Source organism: Brachyhypopomus gauderio, chromosome 5 (genome assembly GCF_052324685.1).
Source record: "Brachyhypopomus gauderio isolate BG-103 chromosome 5, BGAUD_0.2, whole genome shotgun sequence".
Classification (NCBI taxonomy): Eukaryota; Metazoa; Chordata; class Actinopteri; order Gymnotiformes; family Hypopomidae; genus Brachyhypopomus; species Brachyhypopomus gauderio.
In genome coordinates, this window is record NC_135215.1 from 10,891,055 (window position 1) to 10,912,040 (window position 20,986).

Sequence of the window (20,986 nt, forward strand, 5' to 3'; positions counted from 1 at the left end):
CGAAGACCATTGCAAGACAGTACTAACAACCCAGAAACAGCTTTCACAAAATAGTGAATAGTAATTATACATCTGGGTTAAACTGCAAACTTTTGATCGCAAATTTTATAGATATTATAGCTTCATGCACACGCCTCCATTGATGTCAAATTGATAATTGAAAAAAAAAAGACCACATACCACAAAGAAATGTGGAGAGTAATACCTGAACTATTCTCCCACTGAGACAAGCTCTGGCCAGTTCATTACCATCACTATTGATTACACTTAGCTCTCTTTATAAGAGCCGGGGAGTAGCATAGATTTCCTTCTGGGCTGTAAAAACAATTTAAGCTGTAGTCACAACCTATGTGAATTTAAATCTAGACACCTTAGATGATGATGTTGAGGGCAGCACCTCATTACAGAGATGCTGTTCAGTGGTTCGCTTTCAATCACCTGAACCTCAGAGGGCATCCCGGCAGCCAATTGCTTTGTTTATGTTTCTGCACTGGAGCAGCTTCGATCATTTGCTTCTACCAGCAACATCAAATGAAAGCTTTCAAAGAACTCATCGTGGCAGTCTCTCTATTTCTGCACATTTGACACTGATGAAGAAGACGAAAAGGCAGAGGCTGCACGTCACGTGTTTTTAATGATCAAGGTGTCAGATTCTCAATTCGCTAGTAGTAAAATGCATGAAAAGGGCGTGGTCTTATGTTCAAGCTGTATGGCTGTTTCTGACAGGCTTTCAAAAGGGAGCATTTTAGTTTTGGTGTGTGTGATTCAATGTTCTGCGCAGTCTCTCCAAGCTTTAATTAAACAGTAGAGATCGCTTTGAATGCACAGCAGGCATTTGGGGGAGCGTGAGCTCTTGTGTACTCTTTACTCCATTTAGTCTTCCCGTCTCTCTAAAAGACTTCCTCTGCTTCTGCTTCTCGCTGGCGGGTGAGGTAAATTCCGCCAGGGAGCCGAGAGGATCAAACAGGTACGGCATGAGGTGCTGAAGTGTAAACCTTTGATCGCTGATTCATATTTCAATCAGGGAACAGAATAAAAGTCACTTTGATATCTTGGTGTGCTTTTTTTTTTTTTTTGGCCCGGACGGATTTTACGAGAGCTGGTGGGAAGCTTGTGGTCTCTTCCAAGCATCCATAGGACTTTTTTTGGAGGGTTACATGAACATATAAAGTGCCAGTGGTGCTTTTCCTTATGCAAGCTTGGATCCAGACAGAACACCTGATCTCATTTGATTTACACAATGCCATTTACACAATCTCCCTGCTTAAGTATTACCCCCTTTCATGTGGCATGTTTTCCATTTTTCAGATAAGGGACCTCATTCCATCACCTCATCTGTAGCTGCTGCACCTGCGGATATATGAGATGGTGGCCTGATATCCCTTCCCAAATGAATCCTAAAGAGGTGGCAAGATGATCCCACCGCACCCCTGGCAAATAAAGCAGCATATTACGCCCGGCCATGTTGTGTTAGATGGAGCTGACAGCTCTCCCTGAACCAAATAGAACAACATCCATCACTTTCCATGATTCCCCTAGCACTTCTCTCTCTCTCTCTCTCTCTCTCTCTCTCTCTCTCTCTCTCTCCTCCCTCTCTCTGTCTGCCCTCCCCCCTCTTTCTTTCTCCGTTTCTTTTTCATTTCTCTGCTTAGGACACTCGGCCGTTTTTAATGGAATGTTCAGTTATTGTCTGTTGGCACAAAGCCAAGTGTGGTGTTGTGCAGTGGTGGTGCTGGTCCCCTCAGACCCCATGTCATTACCAGTGACCAGTCATCTCTTTCTATCTGCTCGCAATCTGCGGACCTCCTCGAGTGGCGGTGTGGCAGGCGAGCGGCCAGGGAAGGTGATGCTATTTCAGGCCCAGCCGCTGATAATGTCACTCCCCCTCAAAGAGCAGCGCTGGCCCGCTTCCCCAGAGATTTCCCTCTCAGATGAAATGATCAGATCAGGCCTGACAAGGAGCTATGCAATTACGTCTGCCGCTACCGTGCGACACACAAAGTGTGAAAGTGTGATAAAACAGGTTTTTTCCTTTGATTGAATGGTAATCATTAATGCAAATTTGAAACTAAAATAATATGTCAGTCTGTCATGAATTTCCAATATAGTTTTCCCAATAGTAAATCTTCAAGATTATTGCAGTTCATTGAGATTTGACTGACTTGATCTATCTGTAGATATGTTTAGTGTTAAAAGATTAAGTCTAGTCTTATATTGCAAATGATTTTTCCAAGGCCAATGCAAAAGTAGCTTAGGCCATGTCTTCAAATGTCATCATGCTTTGACATCAATTGGCCTTCAAAGGTGATGGAGCTCTGACCTTTTCCCACCTACATTAGGTGAGATTTTGTCTATTAAAATTACAGCAGTGTCATATTTGATGGCAACGACTGGCCATTCCAGATTGGAAAAAAAGTCTTATTTTTCACAAGAATTGCATTTGAGGTATGTAAATAAATTTCCTTCTCAGCAATGTGATTGAAAAGCTGTCAGCTACATGGCTAAAAACAGCAGTGACAATGTTGACATGCGTTGCATGCGAGATGGTTGAAAATGTCTCTTCTTGCTTTTCTCCAGCTGACATCTCTCATTCTACTGTACTTCTCTCTGCCTTTTTAGCAGGTCCATAGAGCATCTATATGAAAGCCAGGGAATTCTCTCTCACTGGTGTGTCCCTGTGTGAGCTGATGTGTCTTATGGCTTTATATTCCTATGTGATGGAGAATAAGACTCATGTAGGGGTATAAGCCACTAAACACGCAGTGACCTATCAACTGCACGCCACTCTATTACAGCATGTCATCAATAATAAAGACTTGTGTTGAGTTTAACTGAGCAAATATGCTTAGGTACAACTGATTCTGTTTTAGGAAATGATCACATTATTTGCCAGATAATTACTGTTTTTGGAGTAGAGCAAGAACAAATGGAAAATAGAAAATTTTCTTGCAACTTCCAAAAACACTGAACCATTGTCTGCTGGATATCTCAACTGTCTGTTTAATATACCCTTAACTGTCTGTTTAATATACCCTTTACTGTCTGCTTTATGATAGTGTGACAAAGTTGACTCCTTGGTGTGTAATTACTTGTAAAAATCTAAACATCTTCTGCACTGTGAAAGTTCTTCTGAAGACAAAATGTCATGTTCAGCCCTCATGATGTATCCTGTTTCACAATTAGTGACTTATTATATAATACAAATGTAAAACAGTTTTTATATTCATTTTCTTTTGCAAACAATAAATAAACTAAAAACAAACAAACAAAAAATAAGTGTATAAGTGTACATGAAATAAATTTAAGTAAAAAGGCAAATAAAATATTCCAATAGTGAACTGGTTGCAGCGGTATGTATATGTGAAGGAGCTGTTATGGTCAGCTGTTTATTACCCATCCTAATTATGATAAGCAATTATTCAAATGCTTTGCAAATCAACATAACCCAGTTATGAAGAAGACAAAGAAACAAGGGAAGACAATGCAAATTTTTTAATAACCAACTTTATATGAGGCACTTTGTGAATCACTCATGAGCCGTCAGTAGGCTTAGTAATTCCCTTTCCTTATTCTCTTCATCCCTTGCACATTATTAAAATAGAACTTTGACATTATGCATTGCACCAGAGATAATCTACCTACAATATAATACATTATAAGATACATATAAACAAGATAAAGCACCTTTTTGTTTTAGTAAATAATAGTAATAATAAAACAATTGGAGGACATATAGATAACCGAGTGTGGATTTGGTGTGTGGTAACATCAGTGCATGGGAGGAATTTCTAATAAGGGGTTTGTGTGCAAGAATTGTCCTTGTTAGCACCTGAGTTCATATGACAGATGAAATCAAACTGAATTTAGTCTTGGAAAAAAGGTTTTCCTAATGCCCTCTTCTGAGGAGCCCCAATGGACACTTGGACAAATTAACCCTTTTTGTGATGGAGTTTACACAGTATTTTTCCTCACTTCTCCAGAAACTATTGAGTACCAGCAAAAATGATTTTATGAACTTATCCGCTACATGTTCCCTTCAGTTAGAGGACATTTGTGTTCACATTACAATAAAAATAATATAGCACCAATTAATGTTTATACAAAAGCTAATACATTGAATGTCACTGCAGTACAGTAAAGTAATAGAATATGAAAAGAGTAATCTCAGATGCATACAAAATAGGCACATTGACACTGTCCAGAATTGGAATGTCGTTTGGTCCTGTTGCTCAAAAAACAAAAAATAAAAATAACACAAACAAACCAAAAATGAACACATGGCGAATGTAAGTGTCATGCATAATTATAAACAAAATCTCAGTTACTTTCAAGTAATCTTTTTTTTCAATTCTTTTCTTTTTTTAAATGAAATACAGTCTCTGTAACATAATGATCTTCAAAATAGAGAAAATAAAGTTATTTGTAAAAGTTTGCTGGCCACCAGCAATTTCATTTTATATTTATAAACTTGTCTTTATCATTGGTCCTCACATTGATGTGAACACATATACAAGAAGATACAAAGCAATAAAGTGACTAATTAAGGGAAACTATTTCACAGAGGAGGGTCGTACAATCTCAGTTTTATGTACAAATGTGTTGTGATCGGTTGAATAGTGGATAATTTGGTTCCCCCCTCTTTAGTAGCATCCATTTGATTTTCAGTTCATGGATTCTGAAGTGTCCTTCCTTAAAGGAATCTTAAAACCAGTAAGTCTTTGGCCAAATAGCTGGCTAAGCAGGTTGTTTTGTGACTCCACAGTACGATAGGAGTGTGTCTCTAAAGACTTGACACCTGGCTTGTGTTGGGATTTGTTAAATGATTTGTTCATTGAGGCTACTGACATCTTGGATGTTGGAGAATGAATGGATCTCCCAGTGACACTCTTTTTCCCCCTAAATTCCCCATTCAAATGACGGACCATCTCTCCTTTCTTTGGAGATAGATTATCCAGAGAGCCTCTCTTGGGTTGTAAGTCCAGAGTTCCTGATTTGTGCTTAGAGACTATTTTGTTACTGGCTGTGTCATCTTTTACTGAGGTGAGCACAGGATAGTCACCACCATCAGCTTTTCGTTGACAAGTCATACTCTCACATTTGTTGGGTCGAAACTTCTTTTTGACCTTTCGATCAACGCCAAGATTCTCCCGTGTGGCAGGTGAAACTGTCCTTGGAGAACTTTGCCTCGTTTTGAGTACTTTCCTTTTTTTCTGTTTAATCGAGTCCTTATCTTCACCTGTAATGGAACTGAGAAGAATCTTGGCATGACTTATAGCTACAGCATCAGTGGTTCCAAGGCCTCCAGGCTTTGGGCTATTGTCAAGACCTTGTTTAATGTTTTCACTTGATTTAAAAGATGTTTTGTCTTTAACCAGTATGTAAGTTGGCAGTTCAGCTTGATTGCTGGTTTGCTCAGTTTCACTCCTCATAATCAGTGAAGATTCATTTATTTGGTTCTGTCTTAGTTGGTCTGTGTCACTGGATAAAGATGGCTGTTTCACAAAATTAGGCAAGAAATTTGGCAAAAAATCTACTGTCTGTTGGCTTTTCATACTTTTACTTGTTTGGTCAGAAATGTCCAAATTGCACAGATCAGAGTCTTCTGCCTCTATATGCTTATTTGCACTTCCAAAACCTGTGCATTCTTTCATCTTCTTCTCAGGTACACTACTCTCATTTGAAACCATGACTGGTAATGTGGTTTGACCTCCCATGCATTCATCCTCAATTTTAACATCACAGATCTCAGCCAGCAAGCTCCTATTATCAATACCAACTTCTCTGGTGTCTCTGTCTTGGATTTCGTGTACATGAGAACCTTCACTGTTTTCTTCCTTAGGCACTGTGTTTGTGGGAAGGGTGTGTTCAGCAGGATCAATTTGGGGCTGACACTGACCCAACTCTTGAACCCCAGATAGGTCTTCTGCTTCGTCCTCAATTTTTACACTTGTATTATTTGTCTCAGTGAAGTGTTCATCAGCACTGCTGCATGGATGATCTTCTAAAATTGGATTTAGGCCTTGTGTCTCTGTACTTTGGCTTATGTGTATAGATGTGATGCTAGCGATGCCACTGTCCAAACTGCTTTCTAGGGAACTTTCACTAAGTACTTTCCTCCTCTTGGTTGGTGGTATGTCCAGTTCATCATCTTTGGATTCAAAGGGCTTGCATGGTCTCACAACTCCCTTAAACTTAAATATCTTATTGCTTCCAGCCAAATGTTTCTCCATGTGGCGATCAAATTGTTCCTTCTTAGAAAAAGTGTAGTTGCAGGTACTGCAAATGAAAGACTTCTTAATTACATGCATAACATCTGCACACAGCTCACAGGTGTACAGTGTGGTGTGCTTTGAATCAAGTTCATCAACCTCCTCGTGTTCATTCTTCAGGTGACCTTTCAGCTCCTTTGCTTCTTGAAATGCGACTGGACATTTGTGACACATGAAAATCTTTTGCAAGCTGTGAACAACCAAGTGTCGTTGAAGCTTAAAAGGCTTTGGAAACTGCTTGCCACAGTGGTGGCAGTCTCTTGAGGGATCTTTGCAGTTGGGATGCATTTCGATGTTTTTTGGTGTAGTCTCTGCTTTATGTAGTACTTCGAGTGGTGTAAAAGTGCCATGTTTGCTCCCTCCAGCTGCACTTACTTTAGTCTTCATGGCAGCGGGCTCACACATATCCAAAGATTTTTGCTCCTTTCCAGGGACATCTACAGAGGCTTTTCTCTCCTCCTTAGATGATTTGACATTCTCCCCTTTCATGGACTTATTAGACCTATGCTGCATGATTGAAGAGATGAAGTTCTTCACAGCATTTTCTTGCATAAAGCAGCCTGGCATGTCTAGCAAGGAACTCTGAGACTGACCTTTTCGAGCAAACTGTGTAGCATGCTCACGTAGGTGCTCGTTGTACATCCACACATCTGAAATCTCCTTCAAGCACATACCACAAGTCCAGATGCCTGCTTTATTTTTGGCATGCTTCTCCTTCAGATGGTCTCGAAGCTGCTCACGGGAGCTAAATTTGCGCTGGACACACATATAACAAGTAGGAGGAGGGGAAGGATTGTGAGAAAGCTTGTGGAAGTCCAGCTCACCTAGGGTGAGAAACCATGTGAAACACACTTTGCATTTGTATTGCTTATCTTTGGGCTTCAGTCCAGTCTCAATGCGTTTTCTACCTCTGCGTTCTGTAGGTTTCTTGGGGGTTTTTTCAGGCTCTTTGATTTCAGTGCTATTGCTGGCAATTACATCAACCAAAGAAATATCCCTTCCAGGCTCAAAGAACTGTATTTCAGGGAGCTGAAATGTAGTGTTGAGATTCTGAATGTCAATGCCTGGGTAGCGAGTGACATTATCTTGGACACAGACTATCTGCAAAGGGCAAAGCCTGCCCGTCACCTCAGTGTTGCAGTCCCCCTGGGAATCTGAACTTCCTGCCCTTTCTATACTTGCATCTTCAGATCCATCTAAATGCGCTGATGGTTTCCCGATTCCATTTTCTGTTTGGCATAGAAAATCATTAACGCTTATCTCTGAAGTGTCTTTATAGCCCGTCTGATGGTCCGTTAGGTCATCTTTTGAAAGACTTTCCTCAGCAGAACTTTTCAGTGTGCTCTTATGGCACATATCAAGCATCTTTGCATCATCAAGTGAAATAGTTTCATATTCGCAATGGTCATTCAGATTGCTGACAAATACATGCTCTGTCTTTTCCTTAAACTCCTCATTCTTATCAAGAAACATTGCATTGGAGCATGCATAATCTGAGACCAAAGCAGGCAAAGCAGGCTTCTGCTTTTTGTTACTTTTACCATAGACCCGAGCACACTTTTTCCTTTTCATTTCATCATTCCTTGGGAATAATCGAGAGAATGTGCTTTCATCATCAAAAAGAGCTTTAAGATCAGGGCCCAGCCCACTAGGACTTAATGGCTGGACTTTACAACTCTCACAGTGTGTGCCATTCTCATCTGTAGGAAGATTGGTAATCTCACATTTGACAGCTTTTGTAGAATCCTTAGACATTTCTTTCATGTTAGGGTATTCCTTTGTAATTGTAAATTCCTTACAAACATCATTTGTTTGTCCATTTTCTACAGTTTGTAGACTTGCACAACTCTCCCTCTTTATTATTCCATCTTCTTCAACTCCATGGCTGTACAGTTCAGGGTGCTTGGGGAAACTCGTCACTGTTTCGTGCTCATTAGCACATGTAAGTCCCATCCCTTGATGTTCTTCTGTGATTTCCGCCTCATGACTGTTGGAACTGTTGCCCATGCTCTGTGTTTTGGGTGATCCTGGGCATTCTGGTTGTTCTTTTGTAGGGAAATCTGGAGATATAGCCTGCAGGATGTCGGTTTTAAGTATATTAAGTAGTTCTTCTGGGAAAGGGTCTGGCTTTACCAGTTCATGAATTAATCCTTCATTGCTTATATCTATGCTCTTGGTTCTTTTAACTTTGCTATTTTTCTTTACTTTCTCAATTACTGGGGGCACATCATCCTTGTCATTAGTCTTCAAGCCTTTTGGAACTTGTAGTTCATTTGATGTGCTGTCAAAAACTGGAGTGAGAGCTGCTGGATCACCATGACTTACAGTTATGCCGTCTTTGTCTGGGTGGAGTAAAACCGCAGGATCAAGTATCCCAATATGATCTTTCAGCTCATTATCCCCTGAATGTGTTACTTGATAAACAAACCCTTGGTTACTCAAAGATGGGTTTTTAACTGTTTTCATGTCAGCTTTTATAGCGTGCTTCATTGCTTTGTGTCTCTTAAGTCCAGGCACAGTACGGAAGTACATTAAACACATCTCACACTGAAATTTTCCTTGAACTGAATTCTGTGTGCCATTTTTTTTGGGTGAGGATTTTACTTCTGGCTGCTGTGTGCCTTGTCCCATTCTTGGGGTAGGTACAGGCGTGAGCCTACTGGATACTTCTGGTAATGGTTCTTTAGGACTGAGTGTTTCTTGGACACTGGGGCTCTGAGACAAGGCATCAAGCTTGAAAGGTGTTATGTGATTTTCCACATTTTCAGCATCTGCCTTGTTCAGCAGTTTCATGTGCAGGTCCACATAATCAGTAGTATCAAGGGGGACATGACAAGTGCTCACAGTATTTTGGTGGAATTTTGAAAGCTGTTCCGTAATAGCTGAAGCAACATTTTCTCCAAGATGATGATCGGTAGGTGAATTACAGGAGTACTTATCATTTTGACTAGTGGTATTTTGAAAATGTGATATGTCAAGTTTAACTAAGTGATCATGAGTAGTTAATTCAAGCTCATTTTGAACATGAATGGGACTGAGACGGCAATTTGTTGACAATTGAGTATCAATAGTCAGGGCACAGGTGTTGAGGTCAAGGCTGTCTTTAGGGCTTAACTTTATGTTAGACTGAACATCCATCACTTTATTTAAGGTTTCAGTGTTTAAACTGCAGTCACTGAAATTTGTTTCACTGTAATTTAGTGGGCTTAGTTTGAACTCATACAATGTGTCTCTGTTTTGGGGAACATCCAATGTTTCTGACTTCTCATTTGCCTCACTGAAGGTTTGTTTGGAGATACTGTCCACAGCCAAAACTGTATCTGGGGTAGATCTTTTATTTTGTGTTGTTTCTCCAAAGTCCATATGGGGATCAAAAGAATTATTAATCTCTGTTGTTGTGACTGATGACTCACAATTATCTGACTTGCCAATATCCACATCTTCAGAACATTTGCTTTTAAGGTTTGGTCTGTCTTCAATCAAATCAGGGGCAATTATGTTGACATCAGTCCAGCAACCTGTTAATGAACTCGTATCTGCATACACAGTTGGACCTTTTGACAAAATGAGGGCAGAAACCAGTGGTGATGGACTTACTGGTGGTGCAGAATCTAGCTGATTAGAGTCCTTATCCACATTGCATTGTACTTTCTCTTCACATGGTGTATGTGCAGGAGATGCAATGACAAAGGAGGTGCATTTCTCCATGACTGCACTGCAGCTATGATCATTTTTATCTGGTTGTGCTTGCACATGAATGGTTGCGCTTTCTGTGACATTCTCTTGGATCTCGTGTGCATGGGCATTCCCACTGTGATGAGACCCAATAATGCTGTCAAAGAAGGCATCGTTTGCAGGGTCTTTATTATCTTTTGGTGTCTCTATTTTGTCACAATCATTTTCACAATCTTCAATGCTATGCTGTGGTGATACAGATTCATAAAATACCTTATCATCTTTATTAGTGATAGGTTCTATGTAAATCTCTTCTGCTTGATCACTTTCCTGCTTGGAGCACACAGTGCTATCCTCCTTTAGTCCATCCTGGAATGTTGTTGAATCATCTGAATTTTTGAGAAGGCTACTTGAATTATGATCTTCCATAATGCCACACTCACTTGTCCCTGTCTGGTTGACAGATGGTTTACAGCTCTGGTCTTCAAACATGACAACTGGTGACTTTGTGTGGATATCTTTTGGAGATTCATCATAGTCACTGGTTGACATACCTTCACAGGCATTTTCAAGAGGTTGTAACTCATTCATGTGTGTATCTATGTCCTTTGGACTGACATCGTTGCCTTCCATACTGGTGTTTTCCTCTGTGACCCGTACGCTATCAAACTTAGACTCGCAATTATCCTGTATTATAAACTTGTGTGGATGCTCCAAGAATGTTTTGTTCATATTTGTTAAGCACTTCGTCAGGTCTACGGATGAGTATGTTGATTCCATTGTTTCAGTCTCATTTTTGGGGTTAGTCTTTTGTTCATCTGTTTTTTCTTCCACTTCAGCAGAACTGCACTCTTTTTGTTGAAGTGACTGAGGTGATTCCAGTCCTGAAGACAAAGAATCTGAGATCACTTCTAGACTTTTCATGAGGTTTTCTGTATATATTTCATGTTCAATCATTTCTTCTGATTTTTCTGTAGCTATGTCAAGAGAATTACTGATCTCAGTTTTTTCTTCAATGGTTAGTGCTGGTTTCTTCTCTGTGGGTATAACTTTTAAATCTTCACCATCTTTAACAGCTACATTATCCTGGTCTAAATGAATTGGAGTGTCTGCCACACTGGAGTGTGTTGGTGTGTGAAGGCATTGCTGACCACCTATCAAGCCAAACTGGACTGGACTGGACCACGGTAGCTCAGGTTCAGAGAAAAGTTCTGAATGTGATCCTGTAGGTGTGGCAAGTACTAGGTTTTCCGATGGGCAAACCACTTCAAGGGTACTCTGTTCACTTTCACCTTCGTGACCTAGTCTCAGTGGTGAAAATTTACTCATGGTGAGATGTTTTGGTGATTCATTGTCAAGCGAAGAAGGGCTGCTTAGCTTAGGCACCTGGAGCTGACTCTCAAGTTCTGTCACGATTCTCTTTATCTCAAGCTCATCTTCAGAGACGGAGCTATTGAGATTTGGATGGTAGTCCATTATTTTATCTGTTAGAGTGAAAGGAACAGCATTAAAACTGGTCTTTTTATCATTTGTAATATCTGAATCCTCTTTATACTGTGCAATTTCATCTGGAAGCTCAGGCGTCACATCAACAATCATGCTCCAGTCTCTTTGCTCTAGTAATGGTGAAAATGCTGACTCAAACAACTCTTTCTTGTCTGTTGTGGTCTCTATAGGACCAAAGCTCTCTTTAGTTAGTTGAATCTCTGGATACAAGTTGTTGTCAAATCCATTGAGGTCACCAAACATTGATGACGTGTCAAATGAAAGTGGTGATTTCATGATACTCTGGTCATGTTCCAAAGGGAAAGGCAAAAGGCAGTTTCTGTCTTTTTGTGGGGCGGTATCATGAAGTTTAGCAGGAGATAAACATACATCATCTATAAGTGAACTGCAAAGTGATGTTGGCTCAGAGAATAAGTCACTTGGACTACCCTTTATGTCTTTGATTGCAGAAACTTTGCTGCTGAAGTTCTCAGGGGCAGTTATTGATGATTCTAATCCCAGTTGTGATCTCTGACCCTCTCTCTTCTTGTGCAATGATTTCCCCTTTGGTAAAGCATTATCTTTTTTTATTTTGCAGATGTGATTGGCTTCTTTTTCACTTTTGGTCTTCGCTGGATTCAGTGTGACACTAGGCTTGTGGAGGTGCATGTTAGCTTTGATGTGATCTTTGTAGTCATTGTTGAGTGGTGTGGGCTCCTCTGCACTTGCTATTTCACAGCCGTAGTGGTCCATTTGTTCCTCTACCTCTACTCTGGTGGTCTTGAATCTTGCAAGGCAGACAGTACTATTGGTCAACGTATGCTCTGATGCAGTCTCTCCTGTCGTGCTGATGATGTTTGAACACTTTGAAGTAGTGTAACTGTCTTTGAGTTCTGAGAGTAGAATCTTGTCAGTGCTGTAATGTTTGGTGTTTTTGGTGAAAGTCAAAGCTAATGACGTGCTCGACTCTTTTAGAATCCTTTGTGGAGACCTCTCCTGCTCAAAGGAATCCTGGTCTTTTTTCCTCACCTCTCTTTTCTCACAGTCTGAATCAGTGCTCTTAGGGCTGCTGATGCTCTCACTGGAGATGCTTACAGACGTGCTCATTTCACTGCTGGTGGAAGATCTGCTGCTCCGTCTTCTCACTCTTTGATGACCAGGCGTTTCTTTCACCGAGGGTGGAGAGACAGCTTCTGCTTTCTTGGTTTCAAAGCTCTCGGTTTTGTCTTGCTTCCATGGACTGTCTATGTTCTTATCTGCTCTGATCCTTCCCTTGCATCCTTTTGTGTACGTGTACTTGCAGCGGATGCTCTGGCTAAGTCTGCCTTGGCTGGCGATCTTCACAGGCTCGCAGTCCTCATCTGAGTCAGAGATGTAATCATACTCCCTGAAAGTAGGGTTCTGTACTGTGGGCGTCACCCTTTCCATCACCAGTGAGAACTGCATGTTTTTAGTGCCTTTTACGTGGAGCTTATGCAGCTTGTTTTTCTGCTGAACTATTTTGTGAATGAGCTCCTTGCTCCAGCTCCCTCCACTGGTTCTTTTTCTTTTCCCATCCTTCACAACTGGTCTCTGAGATGAAGGACTTCTAGTAGCAGAAGGAATTTGAGGGATAGTTGTTTTAACTGTTGGGTTGCTCCTTTGCAAACTTTTGACTCCACATCTTTCCGAAAACTTCCTCGACAAGAGATACCTTGGACTAAGCTCACTTTCTTCTGTTGCTTTGTCAGACTTTGGTGTTTCTTTAATCCACTGCGTGCTAGATTCATCTGAGGCAGATTCCCTCTTCACAAGAGATGCTTGTTCTCCGGAACATTCTTTGTTTGGCTCTAATTCCAGGTGGCTGTCTTTGTGGCTATCGTCAATGTATTTGCTCTCAGAACTGAGGCAGTCTAAGTCTGAGTCAAAGGAATACTTTTCCTGAAGTAAGGATTTCTCACTGGATGTGAATTCATGTTTACTTCTGCTTTCAAACATAATGGTGTCTTTGGATTTTAGCGTGTGCCTGTTAGAAGAGCATTTTGTAGTGGTGATCTCATCATCAACAAATGCATCAATGAAGCTGCTATCAATCTCTGAATTATCTGACTGATAACAAAAACCATTCAAGGCTTCTGTGATGAGGCTATCTAACTTAGCATCTTCCATTTCTAAGTCAGGGAGGGGTGCAGATGGTAGCATGAGTTTCGTGGGATCATCTTTTGCACAAAGTTTGGTTTCACAATCTGGAATGATGTCCCCGTTCTTGCTAAGTCCTAGCAGGGACAGATGCAAATCAGATGAACTCCTTGACATTGCAAATCCACCACTAGATGAAATGGCTTTTGTGTGGTCTGTATGAAATTTCCTTGAATCCTCAACTCTGCGCACATCTTTGAAGTCATTTTGTGCAAATGTATGCTGACCACAGTATTGCTTATGGTCAAGGAAAGAGGCCACATTGTTAAAATTCTGGTCACACTGCTTGCATGTGAGAAGTACATCTAATTGGTCCAGGTTTGCTGTGGCTAGTAGCTGGTGGGCTGAATATGGGGGAGGTGGATGATGCTCCATCCCGTACCCTTCCATACAAGCTTTCCCACCTTCCATGTTATGCTTAGTATGTCTGATATTTGATGAACAGCTGGCAGCGCTCTCTTTGGCTCTGTCTTGGTTGTAGTGCAGGGTTCGGGACACCTCTGAATGGTAGTGATGTTGGTTAGAGTTCAGGCTGTCTGATGATGCCTTTCCTTGGTGCTGGTGATAAAACTGTGGTGGAGGCACCTGTGAGTTTTGGCTGTCATCAGAGCTACTGTTGCCAGGGCTAGTAGAGTCTGGTGAAAGGGAAGAACATGTGCTGCTGGAGGTTGGATGTTGTATGGGTGAATGTGAGGGAGAGTCGTATGGGGACACCATCATTAGTCCCATGCTTGGGACCGGCAGTGGAGGATAGTTTGGGGTTCTTGATGATGCATGCACTGTCTGGTTTATTCCAAAGTATACTGACTTATTTTTAGCATCACCAGCCTGTCTTTGGTTTGATTCTACTTTGTTTGTAAACTGACATGGTAATATTGAACCGCACCCCTGTTTGACATTGTCTTGCCTCAGATTTGGAAAAGCCTCATTTGGCCTTTTGCTGGCGAAACTGTTTGAGCATTTTTGGGTGTTGCTTTTTTGTGACTTACCATCCTCTTGCCAGTCAGAAGGAGTTATCAAAAAGCTCAATGGCTGATTACTAAGTTGTCTGGAAAGCTCAATCCTGTTTTGACTTGGCACAGCTGAAGTGAGGCGTATTTGCTGCCAGGGCATGCGACTATTAATTCCTGTGCTCTGCCTTTGCTCAAGGGGAGGTTGGCACTGAAAGGGATACTGTGTGGAGCTCTGATCCATGGGTGATGGGAAAGCCTTGTTGGACCCTTCCCACTGCTGTGCTACTCTACTGTGACTTTTATTGGCATTTTTGTCATGAGGCGTCGCACCCATGTGGATGGTACTGGGCGAAGGGCTACTGTATGCTTTGTTTTGAAAGTGCATTTGTGAACTTTGACCCTGTGCAATATTTCTGATGTGGTTGACATTGCCTTGAATAAGAACTCTCTGAGTAGAAGTGGCATTTTTTGAATGGCAGCCTTTTTTGCCACCTGTACTAACGTTTGTATCCCTAGTGTCTATAGGACAGTATGTGTCTGACTTGTCAGATAAAGCACTCTTATTTTGCTCCGATTGGAGATTGCATGAAATTGAGCTCTCGCCTTTGCTAACATCCTCATTCATGTTTCTCGTGCAGTGCACTGATGATGGCATGCCAAGAGGAGTGTGCACGTAGGGGGGTGGTTTGGAGTGTAAACTGTATTGTAGTCTGTCCTCTGATTTGTCATTATTGAATGGTGTGTTGCTTTGCACAACTTCATGCTCCTCACCCGAGGATGGAAAAGAAAATGAGCTTTGCGACACTTGGTTAGAACCCAGCGATGCTTCAATGAAGTCCTGAGGCTGTGGGTTCTGATCACAGGCGAAGGAATCTGAGGTGGAATCATCCAGTAATGGGTATCCATACTGAAACGGTAAGGGAACAAACCCGCTTGGCTTGTTCACGTCTACAACACTGTTCGTTTTCTGGACCCCAAAACTGGCATTATTAAATGTCCTGTCAGGAGACTGCCACATGTCAACTCCACTCAGCTGAAAGTCAGAGAACAGTATTTGGCTGGCAGGATGCGTGTTGCTGGTCTCCAGGGGACCAGGCTGCTGCTGTGCTATGGTGGATGGTGAGAGCTGGTGTGCAGGCCCCCCAGCTGCACAGCCCACGGTTTGTGAGGTATAGCTTGGGGAGGTGAGGTTGGATGAGCCTTCCTGGAAGCAGCGGTTGTAGCTCAACTCCTCCTGTTGCAGCTCTGCCTCACGCTCTGGGATACTCGGCACGTGAAACCTGTAGCTGCCTGAGACAGGGCCTCGGCTGACCTCCAGCCTCTTAGGAGGTGAAACCTTCTGCTGTGGATAGGCTATCCCAATTGTGGGATTGGAGCGTGGATTTATAATACTCAGTCTGTAGAGCTGCTGTGGATTGCCACGCTCTGTTTTTCCGGACTTTTTACCTTTGTCCCGATTACGACTCTTCCCGCTGGGGGACTGAGGGCTACCCTTGTTGCTCGGCCATGTTCGGTCGCTGGTGTACTTCGAATGATTCTGCAATGACTTGAAATCAATTTTTCCTGCCTGCTGTGGCCGGATAACAGCCTCACGTTGCTGAGTGTTGTCTCTTTCCTTTTCTACAAACTTAGTGTTGACAGTCTGTGAGTCCAGACTCCCATTGTGAAAGCGCTCAGGAGACCCTTTCGGTGCTTTCTTGTTGAACTGTTCTTTCGCAGGCCCTTTTTCCTGCTGGCTGGATTCTGCATCCAGCTTTTTGGTGGCGAATGTCTGTTTAGTCTCCCCTGCCATGGTGCTGGCGAGGCTGGTTCTGCAGGCTGCACCTTATCTCTGCAGTCTATGACACAATGACATTGTGATCTAGACTGGATCAATTGGCCTCCAGCGACGAAAGGAAAAAAGTACAATATTAATCTTGTGTCTCCTCTTATCTCCTCAGGTCTTCCATGACGAAATGATCATCTGTCATCATCTTGAAGTCCTGACGATGAGAGAGAAGATAAAAAAAAATAGATGTCAGGCTTGCCAGTTTGTTTATACTCATAACATTGATTCAAGATTAGCTGGCATGTGTTAATTTCTAAAGTAACAGTGAACCTGCAATACCTCATATCTCATCAAATGTCTGTACTACACTTCTACATACACATGCATAATATTAGGATACTTAGGGAAGAACTGGAAAGCTAGGAAAAAAATGATGGTGAAGATAAGCAATACCCAATGTCACCAGGAGAGAGCAGTATTGTACCAATTTTGACACAAAACAGACAAGGATTTTTGAAGTTAGATGAGAAAATAAGAACACAGGTTCTGCTTGTGAATACTTCACACTTTACAAACTGTGCACATGTTCATATTGTTAATATTTCACTCTTCCTCTGACAAATGTAACGTATGCAATATATAATCCAAAGAAGCTGGGATATGTGGAAAAATAATTTCATTGTACTGTATACATGTATACATGACAAATAAAGGCATTCAATCATTGCATTCCATATAAGAGAACTACTCTTCTTACACAAGTAATTTACAAAATTTCAAAATTTCATTTACTCCAAATATAAACTACATGATGCTATTGAACATTTTCATATTTGGTATTGACTACAGTAAATTGTTCTTAATTCTGTTTGTTGCTCTGATCGCCTGCCAAACACTAGGATCTCGTCACATTTTCTGTCAGCCGTCAGTTTATTAGTCTTGTCAATGAAATTACCCTTCACCTATTATTCATATTTCCAGTAGATGATTATGATGCTCTAAGTATTTAGACAGCGCAGAGGCAGTTAAAACATTGCAGGGTTAGCCCTCAAAGAGAGAGTGAGGGTAGGGCATTTGTGCTTGTTGCCTTTTTTGTATGTTCTGGACACTACATATCCCAGTTGACTCTGGCCTGCTATGTCTTTGTTAGTGGTCAGGCTACAATCATCAGGGAATGAACAATAGAATGGCCCCCAACACCTTTCCACAGTCCGACAGCCTCAGCTGTAGTGAAGCGGTTAAGGAGAACAGATCATTTGTGTATACATCCCGTCTTCGGCTTTGTTTGACTTGCTGTAATGTGATGGGTGTGAGTATGTTTGATAACACCTACTTCCTTAGCTCGCCTTGAACCAGTCTGACAGTTAACACACTCAGATTAATGGAAAAGGATTTATTATGAAGGTCTGCTGATTGGCACCCAAAGACGGAAAGCGTGCCTGTGGGTGTAAAGCGTGCCTTAGCGGGCACCTGCCCGCTCACATGCACAGAATGAGACAGTTAGTGCTGGTGCTCAGGAATGCTCAGGCACCCTACAGCACATAAAAGGCATGCAGTGGCTGGCTTCACATGGCTTCACATGTCTTGAAGGCAGCACTCGCTTGCCTCCTACACTCTCTCCCAGATTGGTTTTGGCCATGCGATAGATTTGAAGTCAGACAGGAAGTGGAAACTGGCAACAACTAACAACAGGATATAACATGTCAAAAAATCTAAAGAAAAGAGGAAGCTGCAACTACTTTGATGAAATCATGAATAATTATACTGTGCATATGTTTTTGGGGATAATTATGGCTTAAAAATAGAATAAAAGTGAATAAAAAGAATAAGCATGAAATAAAAGAGAATAAAATAGAATGAAATATAGAATGGCAGTAGGCATTCAGAGGGAGCCACAGATAAAGTCTCAAAGCCACATCCTGATCACATGACCTACACTTCACTTTGACATGCGTGACCCTTTATACTTAATGGCATGGTTCAGGCCCATAATTACACGGCACTGACAATGACTGGGCGTTGTGTGGCTGGGGACGCAGTGGGAAAAGCAGACGGGGCCACTTTTACTCTTTTACCATCTTTTTTTTTTCATGCTCTCACTTTTCGTGCTCTCCATATACATCGCAGCACAGCGTAGAACAGCCAGACTCCGCGTTTTGCATATACCACGTTCATTAAAAGGTGCCCTGCTTATCACGAAAGATTAAATGTCGGGTGTAATTCTGAAGTAAAATTGATTTCAACCCACACTTGCACTGCATATTAAGTGCAAGGTTGGACTTAATCTGTTTCTGGAAATGCATTCTTTAAAGGCCATCTTTAAAGATCAAAGAAAATCATTCCAGGGTCTTTCATCTACCCCATATCAGTACATTGTCCTTTATCTTCCCCAAATTATCATTTTGGTTCTTTGAAAACTGTTTTTGTTATATTCCTGATCTTAACACTCAAATCTCACAGGCCTAGACATGAATACCAGCAGGTGCTTTTCGCTCACGTAACAGCTCCTTTATGTGGCCTTGGGGAGGATTACTGTGCTTAATTCTGACATAGTAGCCAATCCCAGGTGCTATCCAATGCCTTATTTCAAAACACATTAGCTATCATATCACTCGGTTGAAAGAAACTGCAGCAAACTGATTATGCCATCGTGAGTATCACTGTCAAATGAATATTTTATAAGTAATATAGCTAGTGGTTCAAAGGGAGTGGCTCAGGGAGAGCAAAGGGTCCTTGGTGCTGAGAACCAGCTCTTTACCCTGAGAACCAGCACTCTACCCTGAGAACCAGCTCTTTACCCTGAGAACCAGCTCTTTACCCTGAAAACCAGCACTCTACCATGAGAACCAGCACTCTAGCATGAGAACCAGCTCTTTACCCTGAGAACCAGCTCTTTACCCCGAGAACCAGCACTCTACCATGAGAACCAGCTCTTTACCCTGAGAACCAGCTCTTTACCCCGAGAACCAGCACTCTACCATGAGAACCAGCTCTTTACCCTGAGAACCAGCTCTTTACCCTGAGAACCAGTTCTTTACCCTGAGAACCAGCTCTTTACACTGAGAACCAGCTCTTTAGCCTGAGAACCAGCACTCTACCATGAGAACCAGCTCTTTACCCTGAGAACCAGCACTCTACCCTGAGAACCAGCTCTTTACCCTGAGAACCTGCACTCTACCCTCTGTTGTTGAACTTTAGGAGTGTGCAGGCAGAGACACCTGGTGAAAACCTGTCATGCACATACAGCTGCAGAACTAAAGAGGTGAAGCTTGCGTAGAGAGTCACGGATGACATACCTACTAATGCTTACAAAGCAACTGGTCTGTAGCCTTTATATTTGGTTACAACCAGTCCTAGCATGGAACATTGAACTTTTCACAATCTTTATTACTAGTCTATAATAAAATACATGACCATGATCATGGTATTGTGGTAAGTCATCAAAATTACTCTGATCCGTTTTTAACTGTTCTAAATTGGTTTAAGACTTTACAAGGTGGTAATACTTTTTTTTAGCTTAGATGACCATTTGTCAAAAAGACATGAAAGTTATTGTGGTACACGGTGGCGTTTCAAACGTTTCTCACTGAGCACTAGACCAACTTCCACAGTTCTATAGTCAACACACTGTCTCTGTAGTACTAGAGGAAGACAAGAAATGTTTCTTGGAGAAGGCAGTAAGACAACATAAAATTGAAGATCTCTTATACCCCAAGCCTGTAGTTAAGAATGTAGATGTCATTGGCTTATTATTTAAAATTAGTAATGTGTTGAACACCGCAGATCTGAAAGTATTTTGTTACAGTGCAGGATGGAATGGCATTGATTCAAGACTTTGTTAGGACTGCTAAAATCCCCTACTGACTGCATTAACTAAAACGAGTATTAACAAATTATGGATTGTATAAAATATGGCTGGTAGGAAACTTATTTTAGGTTGCAGGCTAAAATTACACCTGCATCACTGCATGTTTCTTTTTCAATTTATTTTAAAGTTCTTTTATTAGATTTCAAAGTTGTAAATGCTCTGGCACCGTCATGCATTATAAATATCTGACTGTATTTCAAATTGGCTGTTAAGACCCTAATGCTGGCTTGCTGAACACTCCGGGACTAAAACATTAAACGGGGTGTAGCAGTATTTCGGTTTTATGCTTCTGAGCTTCTGAGAATTTTGTGCCTACTCATATCTGATATGACTTTTTCTTTTTACAAAAATGCAATGAAATTTTTTTCAGTTTAATTTTTTTAATTCATACCAGATTTTTGTCATTAAGCTTTTATTTTTATCTAATTCAAACCCTTGGTTTTGTTTTGTTTGATTAACATTTTAACATTTTGCACACCGAGAACCTAATTTCAAATTGAAAAAAAAAAAACATCTGGGAACCTAAAATAAATTCTAAAGGCTTAAGATATTTTCTAAAAATCTATATTCCCATTGTTCTTACTGAGTGAGCTTAGCTAAAGAAGCATGTGTGTATTCTCTCATTGAGACACAGTAGGGGAATAGGATTGTGGAATGGGCGTTCTTCTGGTGTTTATGGCCTACTTTACAGTGACTGTGCACCTTACTGTGATTTCAGACCTGTTTCATGGATCAAGAAAGAGTCTCTTTTACAGAATCCAGGGCTGACGAAAAGTTGTGTACCATGCCA

At 41.3% G+C, this 20,986-nt stretch overlaps 2 long non-coding RNA genes across 2 annotated transcripts in view; one reads left to right on the forward strand and one right to left on the reverse strand.

Annotated features, from left to right (window-relative positions):
- The window catches only part of LOC143514431 (uncharacterized), an 18,576-nt gene extending 1,519 nt beyond the window's left edge, over positions 1-17,057 (forward strand). The window contains exon 3 of the long non-coding RNA XR_013130873.1: positions 16,501-17,057. This is a non-coding gene — a long non-coding RNA (uncharacterized LOC143514431). The remainder of the gene's footprint in view (positions 1-16,500) is intronic.
- Positions 3,478-20,986, reverse strand: part of LOC143514432 (uncharacterized) — a 194,519-nt gene continuing 177,010 nt past the window's right edge. Inside the window, exon 6 of the long non-coding RNA XR_013130874.1 lies at positions 3,478-16,542. This is a non-coding gene — a long non-coding RNA (uncharacterized LOC143514432). The remainder of the gene's footprint in view (positions 16,543-20,986) is intronic.